The sequence below is a fragment of the Falco cherrug genome, chromosome 10 (assembly GCF_023634085.1).
Source record: "Falco cherrug isolate bFalChe1 chromosome 10, bFalChe1.pri, whole genome shotgun sequence".
NCBI lineage: Eukaryota > Metazoa > Chordata > Aves > Falconiformes > Falconidae > Falco > Falco cherrug.
Window position 1 is genome coordinate 27,712,881 of NC_073706.1, and position 18,354 is coordinate 27,731,234.

Genomic DNA, 18,354 nt, shown 5'->3' on the forward strand with positions numbered 1-18,354 from the left:
CCTTCAATCCTAAAGTAAGCCTTGGGAAAATGGAAATATTCTCAACCTGCCTGGAACCAAGCTGGGGTATTCCCCACTCGGCTGCTTCACTACTGTTTCCTCTAACACATGTGAACCTGACAGGTTCGTTTTCCCCTTCTGGTTTCTTAAAAGCTCTTTTTGACTTAACTTTACCCAAGATCAGCTGTCAAACACGTATGCATCACATCCATATGAACATCAATATTTCTTCCTCCAGACCATCTCAGTACTATATTAGAGGCTCAATTTAATTTCTGTTCACCCACTATACCACTGGGTTTTGGATGGGAAGAAATCACAGCTTTTTATTAAGTATACGAGTAGGCTGTCTGCTAAAAAAAAAAAGTTGCAGATGAATGCACAATGATGGCATAGCTACTGTATGTGTTAAAAGTTTCTGTGGAAATGGAGACATTTACAACTTTGAATTATTTACAAATTTCCAGTTTTAAGAAAATAACTCCTCACCCCACACACTCATGCAAACAGCCTCAGCTACCCATCTGCACCTGGAGTCCCTTTGATATATGCAGAGGAACAATAAACACTAACATAAATAAGCTCAGCAGTTTGGTTCCCTGAAGCTACACTATTTGCCAGTTAAATCCAAATTAAAATTAGTGAAAACTGAGACACTGTGACAAATTAGCACTTGCATGTTTCCCATAAAACATGCAAAGCCACAAACATCAAAAAAGGATATCTATGCCATTTTCAGTCTTGTTCAATGTTTCAGAAATAATAACCTCCCCCATTACTGAAATCCTGTTTTTCAAATAAGTGATCTACTGCTACCACTGAGAAAGGCAGCATTTCAGCACTATGACAGCTCATACTGTGCCATTATCTGACACTGCTCTTCAGAGAGATTCAGATAAAGCAGTCAGGAACTGCAGCAATAGTGAACACTGAGAAGCAGGGCGAGTACCCATCCCCTCCCCCCCCCCCCCCCCCCCCCCACACACACACACAGGGCCAGCAGTAACATTGATACAGGGCGTTATGAGCAGCATCGCTATAGCTGAAGAGTACCCATCCACCGCCCAACCAACAACAGTGCTTGGTACTGCTACAAGGCAAGCATGACTGCAGGACAGCTTCTTCCAGTCTCACATCATTCTTTCACTAGCTTCAAGTGATTAAGAAACCAGAGCAAAACTAAAATAAGTCCTTTAACAGAACATGAAAAGTAAAGTTAGATGCATCATCATACAATACACTGAATGCATCAGTGACATACTCGGGTTTTCTTCCGCCACAGCACTAGCTACGTTTCCTTCTCTCTTACTTGGATAACCAGAATGTGCAACGTGACATATCTCCACGCTGAGCCCCGAACACCCTACAATGTGCATTTCACTAAAGCCAGCATATGGGAAATTTTTGCTCCTGAGGCTTTTAAATCACAGCATTCAAAGTAGACTTAGTGGAGCAAGTCAAGTGAGAATTTAGGGAGAAACCACGCAGAATATTTCTCATCTTTTACATTCACGTCCAGAATGGTAAGTACCTCAATAACAGCTATATGGCTTGGAAAAACCTGTACTTGTCTAGCACAGGATAAGCACGAGATACTGTTGAAAACTTCATAGAAAAGTTCCACAAAACAGCTGATATAACATCTTGGTGCCATCAAAGGGATGGCTTCACTCCCTTTTTTCTTCTCTTCTCACCCTTCCCCCATATTCTCTTCCAGTACTCCAACACAGACTTTATATAGTCTCCAGAGCCTGTCTGTACAGCGTGTTGAATTCATCAGGCTGAATAATAATAACCTGACAGAAAGCACAGTCTTCTGGGGGGTTAGCAAGCTCAATCATCTTACTGAAAAGTCAGATGATACTTAGAACCAGCACAAAGCAAGGGGTGAGACATGCCAGAACAGGGGAAGGGCCAGAACTGTCCCTTTCAACAGCAATAAAAGGTCAAAATATCTGTTACATCCCTTAAACGCACTTTTCAGCTTATTCACAGCACTCTTGCGGGATTCGTTTTCAACATGCAAATCCCTGCGTAGTTTGAGCACAGAAAGGTATGCTGAAACCTTTTTACTGGATCCACACCTGCACTGTGACATTTTCTCTGTTCAGGAGTTCACTCTTTTGTGAATGACAAGTATGAATATATAGGCACAATAGAAGAGTATTCCTATCCACTCTGTATTCATTGCTTCAGTGGGAGTATAACGTTCATTTCCTTGTGAAAGGCCTAAAGCAATAGCAAAGCCCTTTACAGAAATGGCTGATAAAACATACTTATTTTTTGTACATCTATACATTAATGCTGATGTTAAGAACCACCAAATTTCCAAACCTGTGACATTCAGCTGCCAGAGATGCATCCGGATACAAGTCTCAAGACTTGCATTTTTCCAGATGGGCTTTAAAATCTACACTTTCTGATTTAAACTCACATTCAAGTTTGAATATATACTTTTACATTATAACTGAAACTGAAAAAGTGTTTTAAAATTGCTGTTGTATTTAGAAAAAAGACTCACATTACCAAATCATGACAGAGACAGAAGAATGATCAGGGAACACCAGCAATTCACTTAACACCAAGAGTCCTTATGCTATGCAGACATCTCTTCTGTTACAAAGAAAAGAAAAAAAAAACACAAAAGAAATACCAAAAAACCAGCAAGTGGGGAAGAACAGTGTGTCATACACACACACACACAAGATAAAAAATCCTGCCAAGACCAAACAGGGGCAAGAGAAAGAAAACTTCTTCAGAAAAAAAACCGCAAGAAAACCCAGCCACACAAAACACCAAAGGACTCTTGATGAAACTGAAGGCTGAGGTTTTTTGGTGTTTTGTTTTTTTTTTTTAACAATTGCTTTTGCTTGGATCAAAGATCCACCCATGCAACAACCACCTCCCCCTCCAAACCAAGAGGGGATACAATACAGAGCAAATGGACATCTGACTAACAGTTGCAAGAGGAAGTTTTTCCAACCCATTGTTTTGTTCCAAAAGAGAACATTCCACAACCTACGCAGTCCGATCCCAAAGGGCCTAGGAAGAATCACTAGACAGTTCACATTCCTCCACAAAAAGTTTAAGTAGGTTTAGATGATCTTATTTCCACAAGTAGCAGACTTGTGCCAAATATTAATAATGCAGTGCCTTAATTACAACTTACAAATGCTCATAATTATTTACAGCTCCTGAACAGTATGGGGGACGACTTGGATATCACTCAAAAAATCCACAGCAATTAAATTTATTAAAAAATGGAAAAAACTTTCTAGTTTCACTGAGTGAAACAAGACAGGCAATGAGTCTTGAAAAGAATTATGAAGTAAGCTAGTGACAGCACCAAGGTCTAAAAAATTACCAGATGTCACAGGGACTTCAACCAAGCTTTGTTCGGTAGGTTAAAAACAACCCAGCTCTTTGCACATGAGGCAGTAGGCTATGGAAACTCTCTGCCAAAAAAATAGGAAGGCTAGAAGTTCATGTGGTTTCCAAAGAGAGGTAAGACTAGGTCTTTGTTGCAGTGTGCAATGATAACTCTTACCTTCTTTCAGAATTAGCAAAAGAACATTATCTCAATTTGTAAGTATTCAAGGAAAACATCTACTTACGAGTAAGACATACATAGAATACCCATAGTTAAAGTGTGAAGTATAGAACATGCTCCAAACCCCTTTCTAGGTTACCTCTGGTTTACGTCAACTAACTTGCCATATGTTAGCACCATAATATCACTTAACATCAGGTGGAAGATTTGAATTCAGTCAGTACACATTACACTGAGTTTAGCGTGGCAAACGTAAAAGCTTTGCTCATCAGAAAAAAATAGTCTAACATAGAAAACAATATGTACATGTTTGGTATCAGCTTTCACAAGTGGAATTTCAAACCCAGTTTAAACAACTAAATTCCTATGCAGCACCTAGAAACAGCAGCACTAAGCGGGGAACCATGTAACAGCAGGCACAAACCACCCAGAACACTCAGAACGGCAGTCCCATGCTTCACCTTGCTAAGCACTTCAGTTAATACACCCTGTTCTCTCACCTAAAGTCTTACCTACAGTACGAAATTACATTTCAAATTGTCTAGAGCTCACAATTCTCTTAAAGAGGCCAAAGGAGCCAGCAAAGGAGGGAAGCTGTTACTGATAACACACGGGAAATCCCAACCAGACAAAAATGCTTACAACAGAGAGAATCCTGTATTTCAGGGGATCACACACTAATCACTAGATATAAATACTTCTGCCTTTTTTCAGAGTCCTGTTTTTCTGCAATGCTCCCTTTGAATCGATCTAGATTCTCATGCACTGTTTTGCCCTGACTAACTGAGAAATACATACACTTTTTGTATGAGCTTTTGCCTCAGTCATTCAACTAGTGCTCAACTGGTTTTTAGGGATATCTGCTAAAGCCCCTTCAGCTGTCTTCAACAGTTCTGTCTCCTCTTCCATATGTGTTGAATTTATTCTTTGTCCCTAGAGATACAAGCTTAAGTTCACAGTCAATAAATTCTGAAGTAGCCGACTAAACAGACAATATTGACCTTAACTGACAAATATAAGTATATTTTAATTATCTTCACGTTAAATCTTTTCCTAGTATGAGTATCAGCTTCTCAGGTTTCTCTCCCCCTTTTGCCTCCATCAAGTATCAGTACTTGAAATTTTGTTACTATACAAAGGGTTGGTATTAAAACTTTGTATTACCTCAAAAATAGAGCAGCATTGCATTTTGCTCCCTTTAGTCATCAAGATGACAAACCAAAAGCGAGCTTTTCCTATTAGGATTGCTGAACAAAACTCTCAGGTATTACATTTTATCTGCGCCTTACAGAATAACAATATGAGAAACCCCAGTAATGTGTTTAACCTTTTAAGTTTTGTTTTGAAGAAAGGTTGAAAGAGCCTGTATAGATACTCCCTTCCTTTCTACTACAAGCTTTTCTGGCCCTGCTTCTCCTTCACAGACCAGTTAAAGCTGTACGCCCTTCAGCTTCCTTCTACTCAAGTACATAGCAGCATAGAGCTAAGTTTGTAAGTTTTATCTTAACAGAAATATCAGATACATTCCCATTTGTTCCCTCGTACAATCATATACTCTGATCTCCTCTGTAAGAGGAGGCAACCCCATCTACTATTTTATGCAACAAACTGCTATGCTGTAAATCAGGCCAAAGTTTGTTTTAGAAAGATAGCCTGGATGAACTGGGATGTTGCAAGAATCTATTACCTTCCTCCTATCTTTTCTGTTCCAAAGCTTAGTTCCACTTACTCAAAACTCCCAACTTTTCTAGTCTGAATTTGAGTAAGTCACCTATCAGCTACTAAACCTCATTTAATCTTCTACCAGGTAACCTCATCGGTCATTAATTGAAAGATGAATCCAGTGAATTGCTTTTTCCTCCCTTAACTAAGTTTAGTTGCATTCCTTTGATCCCACATGGTGGGGTTATGTTTGCAAACACAGTTCATTCCTTGAACTATTTTCAGTTGTCTACTAACACTTCATGAAATCCGGGAAAGTATTAAAGTTAACACATAACCAACATCATACATAGATCAAACCACCTTTGGATCCAGCTTGATATCCTTGTTTACCAAGCCAAAAATTCATTTGCCCACCTCTCTAACACTGCACTGGGAACACCCAGTCAATAAAGTCCTCCTACCCTCAGTCACTTCAAACCCTCATCTCCAATGATATACAGATATATGACTGTTTGTCAGCTAGCTAGAAATGGCATGTATATTTCTTAAGCAAGATCTTATACAGCAACACAGACTGTTGGAGCGAGAACTAAACAGACCAACCTGCACCACTTGGCAGTCTCATTGGTAAGAGTCTCTTCCATCATCGTACAATTGATACGGATCCCGACTAGTGTAACATCAGGGACAAAGCCAAGTGGAAATTGCCAGAAACAATGCTACTGACTAATCCTTGCTTAGATCACAAACAGTAACTGTATGCATCAGTTAGCTACTTCATTTAATATACGGCTACGTCTTGGGGCGATTCATGTGACAGAATTCTTACACTTTTTTATTACGTGAGAAGTTGCAAATCTAAACACTGAACTGTTTGTAACTGAAGTGTGACTGCAAGAGTTGTTAACCTCCAAGCTTCACCTTTCAACTGTGTACTCCCGTGCAGCACTGGTACTTCAGTTACCCCACTGTGAACTGTCACAAGATCCAAAACGGATTAAAACTAATCCTGCCAAAACATAATTTTTAAAAAAGCTCCAAGTCTGAGTAGATCTCAGTAAGGTGATTCAGGGAGTCAAACAATTACCAATATTGTACAAAGGAGGGGGAGAGATGATGAACTCAACAGTAAGTGTACACGTAACTTTATCTAGCAAACACATACCTGAACATGAGAACACACAGGTTAACTTCTATAGAGATATTATAGAAAGAATAAGCCTACAAAGCTTCCAGTGTAATAAAAGCATTCAAGAAACAGTCTGAGAAGTGGTATTTATTTTGTCTGCAAGCTGCCACTTGGTATAAATTTACTCCTTTTATAGAAGGCTCTTTTATCAACACCTGAGTTAAAGCAGTCTCCAATACACAGGAGCACAATTAGGAAAAAAAGTCTTCATGAATGCTCTTCAACATCCAGGCAAGTTAGGTTTGAGAAACATCATTCTGTATTAGAATGGCACATAAATGCCATCAAAATACAATTGTACTGATATGACTCATGTTTACAGACTGAAAAGCAGTAATGTGAAAACTATGAAGATGAGCAGCAAAGACCACCACAGGAAGCCAGCAGGACTTAACTGACCACCCCTTTTAAGAGTGGAAGACAATGATTAGCTCACATGTGGAAATTATCTGGATGAGTATATTTTTGGAAGGATGTGTGGAAAATACAGAACTACACCATAAAGAAAGGCTGAAGAGAAACTTACATGCTGTTGCCAAACAAAGACTCAGCCAAATTACATCACAGGGAGGTGTCAAAGGGGATACGCTGTGTTGTATTTAAAAGTGGAAAACTATGGTACTTTGCTACAACATGCAGTTAGGCTTGCTAGAAAGGGCAATTAAAGTTAACTGTTAGCCCTAGTTAAAGTTATCCCTAATGTTTCTTCTTTAAGTAAAAACCTTCTAGTCCACCAAGATTCTTCCAGGTGTTCAAAGGCCAGGAAAATTCCTTTTCCTGCTCCCTGAAAGCCTCTGAAATCCACTCACCAGCTGCTCGAACAGACAAACCTGAGAACCTGCACCAATATTATTCTCTGACCTGGTTGCCAACACAGCACCATTCCCAAACACTGCCATCGCAACAAACACACACACACACACACAAAAGCAAAGCACTCACAAAACTCAGGCAAAAGGATAACAAAAAGCCAACACAGGCAACTGTAAGGGGAAGAAAAATCTTTTTTTGGGTGTGTGTGTGTAAATAAAGTCTGAGAGCAGTTACCAGTTTTTCTGAAGTCACCAAAAAAAAATTCAGCAGAAAAGTTAGTTTCATTGACAAATAAAAGAAACCAGTATTTTTCCAGGTCTGTCAAGGGACACCATCATTCCAATATGTTTAGGGCTACAGGGAGCTTGCAAGCCACAGAAATATCCTAAAACTAGAGGACAAGTCAGATGACCTACAGAATATTTGTTCTAAAAAATAAGTATGCGTCTGAAAGCTGTGCCAAAGGAAGTAGATTACACAATTTTTGCAGCACACCATGAATGAATCCATGGAACTTTTACTACTTGCCTAAGCAAATCCTGTTCTAAAAACACATTAATTTTGCCTCTAATGAAAAATTTTGCCTCAAAAGTCTTGTAAAGTTGAATAATTATCAGTTCACCTAGACACAAAAGATGATTAATATGCTACAACACTATCTAGATCTCTAAAGATATACCAGTAGGCACTTTTCCCTTTTCTTTTGTTACACTGAGGATTTTTTTTCCTGCTTCTTTCCAAGATGTGCAACTATTTGGCCCTTACTAGTGTTTGTACGGTCTATGAAAAAAGGTAGTCATTAATTCATTTTAAGTAGAAGGCATGGGTTCTTCTGTTGTCTGCTGACTTAAACCATTTCTTACTTTCTGTTTATATTCCAAAGTAAGTTAAAAAGTTTCAGTAAACCTTTTTAAAAGTGTGTATCACAGCCATACAGAAAACAGATTTTCACTTACACTGAACACAAGGACAATTCTCCTTAACGGCTATTTGATAAGAACATCATGAACAAACTAAGGTGCCAATATTTCACTAAAGGGAAGCCCGAGTAGGTTTGAGAGTGCTTTGCTTCCAGAAAACAGAATATGTAAACAAACTGACAGCAAGATGAGATCCATGCCAAGTTAGAGAATCATTCTTAAACAGCAACTCAAGATTATTATTTTTCTAAACAGACAGATCCTCTCTGAGAACAGAGCAGAGGTGTGCACAATTAGTGTACTAAGTCTAACCCATGTAGTGTCTTTGTGGAAACAAAAATGTTCTTCCTTCCAGTCTTCTTCATATATTCCACGTCCCTCAGATTTCCTGGCAAGCCTAACTGGAGATGCTGCCAAGTCTCTCCCATTTTTAGATAAATTATCAGCTTGACAACAACCTGGATGCATAAGTTTTCAGCTGGCAGAGTCAGGTGATCGTGGTAAATAAGCTACTGAGAGATTTGCTTTTCTGAAACACTTCTGTATCTGTTCATCTGGAAACCCAGAAGCACATGGGCCAGTAAGGGAAAAGGGAAAGAAGTCAGGGGTCTAGCTGAGTTACTCTCTCTTGTTATGATTTTTTTTTTTAATGGCACAATAAATAGCAAAGAGTTCCGCTGTACAGCTCCACAGATGAAAGCAAAAAGTTGCTTACTTTTCTTGCTTCTGGGTATTAGTATCAAAACCAGATTTTTTTAAATCAAATTTTTATGTAGACTTATGAAAGAAATGATCCAACACAACTTAATCAAAAAACATCCTCCTGTAAAAATCCTCTTCTACATCAAGGTTGCAGTGTAACATACTTCAAACAGCACTCTTCATGAGTACTGCCTCTCCTACTCTTCAGGGCTACTCATTTCAGGAGTTGTGTCATTGCCTAACCTACAAAAGCAGAAACATTTATGAAGCCACAAGTTGTATGGTATCAGTGAACTGAGCAATCTCAAATCAATCTCTGGTTGAAAAAAAATTATCCTTGAGCTGCAGCAGATTCCCCAGTGCAGTACATTTGCCCAAACACACGTGCCACCCTGGAGCAGCGGGATAGGATACACAAATAGAAATGGTTTGCCAGGAAGGAGTTGGAGCGTTGATGGATTGCCCATAGCAATCCAGTTCAGATGATCACCAAAACTACTGTCCAAATTCATCCCGCTTTCAACGAATGTTGCAAAGGATTCACGTTACTACAGGACAACTGCTGGGCACCAAAACCAGAGGATTCTTTTTGGTCATGGGTTTTTGCTTTTTGCCCTGCCCAAGTACCTAAGCACAGCTTTGGTAATACTGCCCTGAGCCACGGCATTTACCACACAGGTCCCTGAAAGTCTGCAAAAATTCATCGGTCAGACTGGAATTCTTGGGAGGAAGACAAAGGACGCAGCCACAAACTCACCCAGTGGCAACAGCCATATACAATTGTTAAAATTTGCTCCAAGCTGGTTAGACTACAATCTCTTCTGGGATCAGGAATGTAGAAACATCAGTGTCTATAACAGCCAACTGCTGTAACGTTCTCCTCTCTTCCACCCCTCTCCCCCCATCACCTTATTCTTGATGATGACAAAAGCATTAGAGAAAGACATATAAAGAGTTACTCCAGCTAAGAAAAAGCAGGCATTTGCTATGGAAGAGTCTCATGGTCAGATCAGATGAATGAAGTAACCCCTGTCCTAGTTTAACAAATAATGCAAGTACAGTAATTGAGATCTCTTTATTGCTAGCTGGGATATCTTAAACAGACTGAACTAGATTTTTAAATGCTCTAATAGTGAAATATCCATCTTTCTTCAGACTGTTCCTCAGCCAGACAAGCTGACCAAGATGTACGTCTCTGATGTGGAAAAACAAAAAAATATATATATAAAGCCCTAGAATTTCTAACAGAAGTGAAACAGAAAATTCCAGCATAAATCCAAACTACCATAAACTCATTGATCTGATTTCTCTCTTCCTATTGGAAACAGGAATATCTAGTTGCTGGCCTTGTATTTCTAAAACACAAATAACTTCCAGAACTTCTAGAATTTGCACCCCAATGGCATAGCAAGCACTTAACACTTTGAACAGATTATTCATCAACTATCAGAGCACTTCAAGCAACTCCAATGTTTCTATGTGTCAAGTCCCTCTAAGAAATCACTTAACTGACAGGTTTCTAAAATAAACTGTAATATTTAAAGGCTAGTTTGATCATTGCAGCAAAATATTTGTTTCAAAACAGAGAAACAGGAGAAACCCTTAGAAAAACCCAAAACACCCACAACACTATTTGTAATAAAAAATTTCCAAGCTAATGCACAACTTCTAGCATACATACTTCACAGGATTTTTCACTAAAAATGGCACTCTGAGAATGAAGGGCTGTAACATACATAATTTAAAATTTCCTGATTTCACAAAAAATCGCTAAAATACTATGTAAAACATGTTACTCTAAATAAAAGTTCTGTAAATTTTGACAGCATCCAGCATCATAAAACTTCACCTAGATTTTAAAAATTAAGGTGATGAAGATTTTCAAAACTCACAAAGCCATAATAAACTGGAGATAGATTAAAACTACAGTATAACGTTACTCTAGAACAGTAAGTTTGCATAATGACTGATAGAACCTCAGAACATTAAGAAAAAAAAACCCCAACTAGATACCAGAGCCTTCTAAGGTCAAACTCAAGTTTAAATTTCTGGATTTATGAGTTTGGGCCATATCTCAAGTGTAACACAAAGATATTCTAAAGTATGTTGACAGCACAGTGTTAATCTGACTTTTTTCATTAACACACTGAATTCATATCATCTGTAACAAACCAATTTGTAAACTCAAATTCAAAAATTACATGACATGACTTGGCAACAAAACATACTGGGAAAGGGAGCAGAGGAAGAAATAGGCATCCTGTTTCTCAGTCAACAGTTCTAGAACTGCAAACTGGAAAACCCAACATGGTCAAGACAAGGTCAGAAAACACATTCTAACATAAACCTCAAAGCCTAACAGCTGATTTTTTTGCAACATATTCTAGACCACAGAATTTCTCTCTGAAAAATGACTAGGCCATTCAAGTCTATGAGCAAAACAAATACTATTTTAAAAGGTTACACTAAAACTAACATGCCAGTGGCCAAACTGCATCATAAAGTCCAAATCTCAGGGGGATTTAAAATACAATTATCAGAGGTCCTTGAGCGAAAGGTAAAAATAAAAGCAGAACTCAAACCAAAGCCATTTTGCTGTCAGTCTCAACACAAGCACAATGGATACACGCAACATAAAAAGTAATAAAGCTCTTCCCCTTTAATATATAATTTCATTTCAAATTGGGACAGAAGTCCTAAACTTCCCAACGCTCTAAGAAAAATCCATAGATAACAGAGAAATCCATTCATAACAAGAAAAAAACCCAACCAAACTAATTCAAGGAAACTATAAAACTAACACCTATAAAAGACTGAAAAAAACATTTTTCAAAAAAATTTAGAATGAAAGTTACTAGTTTTATTTTCTTGTGTTTTTTCTAGGAAAAAAACTTTTCCTTCTCACTTCACTCCATTAATATTCTGCAGCACACCATTATTTGGCAATTCCTACCAAAGTCTTTCTGATCTTGTCCTTTTTTGTTAAGACAGACTACAAAACACAAAGCTACCTTAAGGAAGCTTGTGAGATAAAAAGAACCTCAGATCAAGAACAACACTCATTTCTGAGTTCTCCGATAGTCTTATTTCATTCTCCCTCCAAAACCTGTATCAATCCCAAATGGCTAAGACTAACTTCAGAGTTTTCCAAGTAGTCTTGGAAAGTCAGTCAAGACCACATCCAATCTTTAGAACACACGGATTCCATTAACTTATTTTTAGCTGACACAATAAGGAATCAAGGCAAACGGCTGCAACTGAAAAGCACATACGACCTACTGTATAATGCCTTCCTATGAAAGTGATTTGAGGGACATGACGCCAATACACTCTTGCTTGAGAACTGCCAGACATGTTCAAACTGCCTTCCAGCGTTACAGCAACCGCACGTTGGAAGATGTATTTCCATCACAGCCGCACCAAGTAAGGACTGTTAAGGATTTCGCAGTATGTTTGGTGCTTCCTTTACACAAGGTGCCACTAAACTGCCTGTACCTGTGGGAAATAGGGCCTGCTAACATTTGCAAGCAAAATACCGTCAAAACAAACATGAAAACTACAACCCTCTTCCTTAACTGCTCATATGTATATGAATGAGCTTCTGTAAAATTAGAGACCATCAACACCTTAGACCACTAGAAAAGCAGCTTGTTATTTCACCATTCTAAAAGCCTGCCAACGATATTTCTTGCTCTATAAGTAGCCTACTGGCACCATTCCTTACAGAAGACCAACCTACTAAACTACAGCATGGCTTCAGCTCAGGGTCACAAGTTGTTCTAACACCAGCAGCTGACCTAGAAGTGTGTCTGACATCAGAGACACTGAATAACAGCTTCTCAAATGGCAGGAGACTGAAAAGGTTACAAATTCTGTATGCGTTGGCTAAGAATTATCTTTTTGCAGCTGCAAAGGAGAAAAGATGACCTGAACATAGAGAAGAAAAATGAATCCTCGCAGGCAAGGAAGGGGCAGGGAACACACACAATCCTGCACTGTACAAATGATGAAGACATTATGAGCCAGCTCTTGAACTGAGTTAAACTATACATCCACTACAGGAATTTTAGCAACAGTTAAAATAGATTTGAAGTAATATCAAATGCAACAGAAACTATCTATATTCTTTGGGACAAAGATTGAAATGTCAGACTGTTTTTTTAATTAATGAATATTCCAGAATAACAAAGCCTGAAGATGCTGTTTTGATCAGTGTTCTGCTGCAGAATGGATTAAAAAAGAAATTACATTTCTCAACATCTGGTGAAAGATCAGGTTTCCAAGGAGATGAAGTCTGGGCCTTGGATAAGTAGCCTTGCTGCATTTTTCCAACGAACTGAGGTAAAAAAGGCAGGTGGAATACGCACTTCATGCCAGCAAGCTATTCAATTTAATACCCACCTCATTCAATGTAAAGTTCAATTAAGTATACACCACAGGTTATCTGACAGTATTCAAACTGATTAAATACAGATACAAACAATTTGACAATTACAGCTGGGATCTCATCCTCCCACAAAAAAAAAACCAACAAACCCCAAACCCAACAAAACTTAAATAGGCTTTCTATATAACTCAATATACTAACTCTTATAAAATGAAGATACTTCTCTTTTTAAGAACATCAATTTGTGTTATGTTCCAGCATCTTGAGTTTCACCCATGTAACACCACAGGAGCAGGCAAAAGTCACCAGTCTGCGCTTTATCTAAACCTGGAACATGTTTACTACTACAATGCAGAACTACCACATACATACATATATATATATATATATATGCACATACATAATACACAGACACACATCAGGCAGAGCATACTTCTGCTTTAGTTTAGTCTGTTATCTAAAAATCTATCTATAGCAACTCTTAAAAAGACTGAAAGACCAGATCAAAAGCTCTTTCGATGCTTTTGAAAATGCCATAAAACACCTTATTTGCATCTTCAAGCACCTCCAAAAGATAGACTCCTAATTTCTATCGGCTTGTCAAGCAGAGCTTTCAACAGCTAAGCACAAAAGTTGATGCTGAGTTCCAGTCAGTATCATCTCAGCAACTACATTTATCAAAATCTACTGGTTTAGTCTGATATTTTCCAAGTATGATGACAGCCAAAACCAAAGGTTTCAAACAATATTTAATGTATTAAATAGAGAAACCTTAAGTATGAAGGTTTAGTATTAAGAAATATTAAGCATTCTGTAAACTTACTGGGAACAACGAAGCTATGTAAGCCTAAATATATATATTTATTTTGGGCTTCTTTTTGCAGTCATTTGCATAGTATATGCCTTTACACATCTTTTATTGAGAACAACTAACTTGAGAGAACTTCCTAATACCTGGGGATACAGGTAGCTGCATTTTACTGCTTTTCTGCCCTCTTGCAGAAACAGAACTATGTACAAAACTGACGTGATAACGGTTAAAAATGAAAAGCATACAAGTTACAGTACTAAAAAAAGGAAGTCACTAAAGGATGCACCAAATTTGCTGTTTAACTTACCAACAATGTATTCCTTCATGTCTTCCTGTACCTCCTGTCGAAGTGTAACCATACACACAACTGACTCCGAGCTAAAACCAGCTTAAAATACTGAATTTTAGCATGAAAACAGCACTTCTGCAGTCATCTAAACAAATTAACCTACATGTCTCTTGGTATTCCCAGCATGCTTGATATCAATTCACTTTGAAAAACAGTCTTACCCATCTGCAGTACACAGGCTGCAGCTATCACACCGCATCTCAGCTTTGTCATCGTAGTCTTGCATAGCATTAAGGAACTCTGTGTGACTTTAAGCTTTGCCAAATAAATCCAACTAACGTTCACTTGTTCCTATTCTTGGTTTCCCCAAAAGAATCTTTGAGACCAGGTATTTGAAGAAGAAAAAAAAAAAAAAGGAAGTCTCCAGTAAACCAGTAAACCCCTACAAACATCACCTCCTAATACATCCTTAGCAATGGTCCCCAAAGACAGCAAGCTTCTTCATAGCAGGTGGTGACAGTGGTGTGGTAGCAGGCTCTAACTTCAGCTCTGGCTTTGTGGAATCCCACTTACAGCCAAGGTAGTTTACCAACACCCCCGTGTCTGCCCAAAGGGCCTCCTAGGGAAGAACAAAACAGCTATCCTGAGGTTCTTTGCAGTACTTTCTTGTCTAGGCAGTCTCCCAGCGTACTTCCCTTACAGCCCTTGAGCCTATACAGTGCCGCACACAACTATCATGCAGACAGGCAGTGGAAAAGCAGTGTGGAAGAGAACACAGGATAAAACAGCACATTAACCTATAACCACCATACTTTACGGGGTTATTTACACATTTCATTGCTACAAGCAGGCACAAAAAAAAGCCATGAATGGTCGTAAGAAATAGAAACTCACAAAGCTTCAGAAGTAGTGAAGACTCTCCCTTAATAGGCAACTGCTGTTTATTCAGATGAGAGGGCTAGTTTCTGACACACTGAATAGCTATTTAAATTTGCATATTCCTAGAGCATACAAAACATACATTCTTTCCAGGGCAGCGATTAACCTCAGCCTTCTGCAAGACCATGCACAGAGGCAGTTTGCCAGCATTAATAGTTAATTAAAACAACCAACCTTTCTTCTTTCCCCTACAAACTTAGCTGCAGCCTGTGTACTACCAGTTGCTCCCATTTAACAAGTCTTTTTGATAGAAGACAGACTAAACAGACAGGGCATGTATTTTAATACTAACCTACTAAAAAAAAAGAGAAAATGTAGTTTCATTTTTAATGTTCCTGGCCCAGCATTTTGAAAACAATTCTACTTGGAGACTGAATGAATTCTGAGAAGAGATTAGATTGAAATTAGATTCTAAATTGGAAATTGCTTAAAAAGATGATCAATTTCTGTGATTGACCCTTTATCCCTCAGACACTAAGAAAATAAGAACCCTTGCAAGCATATTTGCTTCAAAAGCAAGGAAAAACACCCACTTGCTTCTTCACCGTTATTTTCAAGTACTAAAAATCTTTCCAAAACTGTTATAATTGAGGCACCGGAGCAACAGAAACCTCAGCAATTAGAAAGGCAAAGCCATTCCCCTGCCTGCCCCGGCGCAAAGCCCTGGTCCGGGGCAGCCACCGCAACATTCCCAGTGCCCTGCACTCACGTTGAGGAAAACCGTTCGTTCCCCCTTTGACAGCAGGGACGCACCTACCAGAAGGAGCCCGAGCAGCGCCAGGACGCGCGGGTGGCCGCGAAGCCTCAGGGGGCCACCGAGCCACAGGGCGAGGAAGCCCCGCGCCCCACACGGCGGGACCGGCCACCGTGCAATGAGGCCAGGACCCACAGCCAGCCCCGACCGCCACCCCGGTGCGGGGCCTGGCCGCGGGCTAGCTCCATGGCAAGGCAGGGCACGGCACCCGACGTACCGAGAGCCGCGGGGCGGGCTGCGGGACAGAGGCGCAGGGAGCCCCGCCTGTTGCAGGGGAAGGGGCGCCAGCGGCTCTGCCCAGCGACTTGCCCCAGCCTCCGTGGCCCTGAGAAGGAGACTCCAACACGGCAGGAGCCCGGCGCTGCCTCCGCCGAGCCCCCGGCCCGCCGGGTCTGCCCTTCTCCCCCCGCTCCGCCCCGCCGGGGCCGCCCGCCAGCGGTGCCCCCGGCCCCCGCTCTGCCGTCGGGCTCCGGGCGAGCGGCCGCGAGCCCCGGGCCGCCCGCAAACGGCCCCGCTGGCGTCCGCCCTGTCACCTCCGGGTCCCGCCACACCGCCCGGGCGGCCCCCGGCCCGCTCCCGGGGACACCGCGCAGCACCGCCGCCGGGGGACCCACCGACCCCCCCGCCGGCCCGGCCCCCTCCCACCCGGCGAGCCGCAGCCCCCAGCCCCTCCCGGGGCAGGTAGCTCCCAACGGCCTGCCGGAGCCGGCGGCTCCGCCGAGGTGGCGGCGCGGGGTGGCCGCGCACCGGCCTCCCGCCACGCTGCAGGGGGACGCGGTCTCCTCAGGCGGGGGCGCGGGCCAGCCCCGCCGCCGCCGCCCTCCCGGCGCTCGCCCCCCGCCCGTCAGCGGCTCACCGCCAGCTCCGCGAGCCCCTTCACCGCGCCGCGCCCCGGGGAAGGAGGAGAAGGTGGGGGGGGGGGGGGTGTGGGGGGGGTGGTCGCCGTCCCTCGGCAACGCACTGCACGCCCGGAGCGGCGCCCGGCGCAGGCAGCCCCCGTCCCTGACCTACTTTCCGCCTGGCTTGCCACCCAACGGCGCACCACTAACCTACTTTCCAGCCAATGGCACCCTCCTCCGGCCCCAGACCGGACGCGCCCACCCGCCAACGAGCGAGCGGCTCCCCGGCAGCCTTGCCCAATGGCCGACCAGCAAGCAGGCAACGCCCGCCCTCCTGAACGGCAGCTAATCCCCGGGCGCCCCTGCAGTGGGAGCCAATCAGGAAGGCGGTTGGTAGTTTTGATCCCGCCCCCAGCCGAGGGCGGAGTTGGTGGGCGGAGGGAGGGGCGCGTGCGCGGTGATGGGTTGGGGGGGGGGCGGCCAGTAGAGGTGTGGGGGACCCGGATGTGGCGGGCGCGGCGGTCGTGTGGTCGCGGGTTCCCTCAGCCGGGCGAGTGCTGTGGGCAGCCGCCTCTCGCTCCCTTCCCCGCCCCTGGGGCTTGCCCGTGGTTCTGCGTCAGTCGTGTGACGCTGGCCTGGCCGTGACGTTACCTCTGGAGGTGTTAAGGTCACACGGCGGCCGCAGCGCCGCTGCCTCTGGCGGGAGGTGTTGCCTCTGCCTAGGCCTCGCCTCCCTCAGTGGCAGCAGCGCGGGGGCCAGTTCGCTCCCTGGGGGCCTGAGGGAGCCAGGCGTTGCTGGCAGCCGGGCAGGAGGCACTGCTGCCCGGCTTTGGCCTGTTGGTGCGGGCTCTCCGCCCCTGCGCTTCCCTAGCGCGGAGTCACCGCCGTCGCCTTGTGGGGGCACGTGCTTTTTAGCCCGCCGCTGCCTCAGCTGTGTCCATAGGCCGCGGCATCACTCCTGGTGTTGGCAACCTGCCTTGGTAGGTCCCGACCTGTGCCTGCCTCACGTCTGCATACGCAGACCTGTATGCAGTGTCGTGCCCGTAAATCGATGTTGCACCGCAAGCTTTGTGAGTCCTTGCACAATAGCCTCACAGCACCCATCAGGTATTTCAGAAGTGTGTTTATAACGCTGCAATTAGTTTTGTTACCATAAAAGCTCCATCATCTCCCAGTGCGATCATATAATGGGGATGATTGGACACAGCAGTAATTTTACCCAGCATGTGAAAAAGGCTAGTGGTGGAACATAGTAAAGCCATCTACTGTACCATGTTACAGTCTAAATTTAGATAATCCACGCAGCCGTGTGGAATGTGAAGGGGATGTGTTGCAAGAACATAATCACAGCATAGCTGCTTTCAGATGCAAGCATTTGCTAAATGTGATAGTATTATTGCTAAGTCAGATTATCATTGCCACATTATAATTGCCTTAACATTTCCTGTCCTGTTTTGCCACAGCGCAAATGTTTGGTTTACATTCACTAGTATAAC

At 42.4% G+C, this 18,354-nt stretch overlaps 1 protein-coding gene across 3 annotated transcripts in view; it reads right to left on the minus strand.

The window, feature by feature from the left end:
• BMAL1 (basic helix-loop-helix ARNT like 1) overlaps positions 1-17,168 on the minus strand; it is a 53,298-nt gene extending 36,130 nt beyond the window's left edge. Inside the window, exon 1 of one of the 3 annotated variants that reach the window (XM_055721777.1) lies at positions 17,069-17,168. The gene's annotated coding sequence lies outside the window, so the exon portion shown is untranslated. The other 2 variants (XM_055721776.1, XM_055721775.1) reach the window with 2 other exon arrangements.
• Between the last annotated feature and the right edge of the window lie 1,186 nt (positions 17,169-18,354).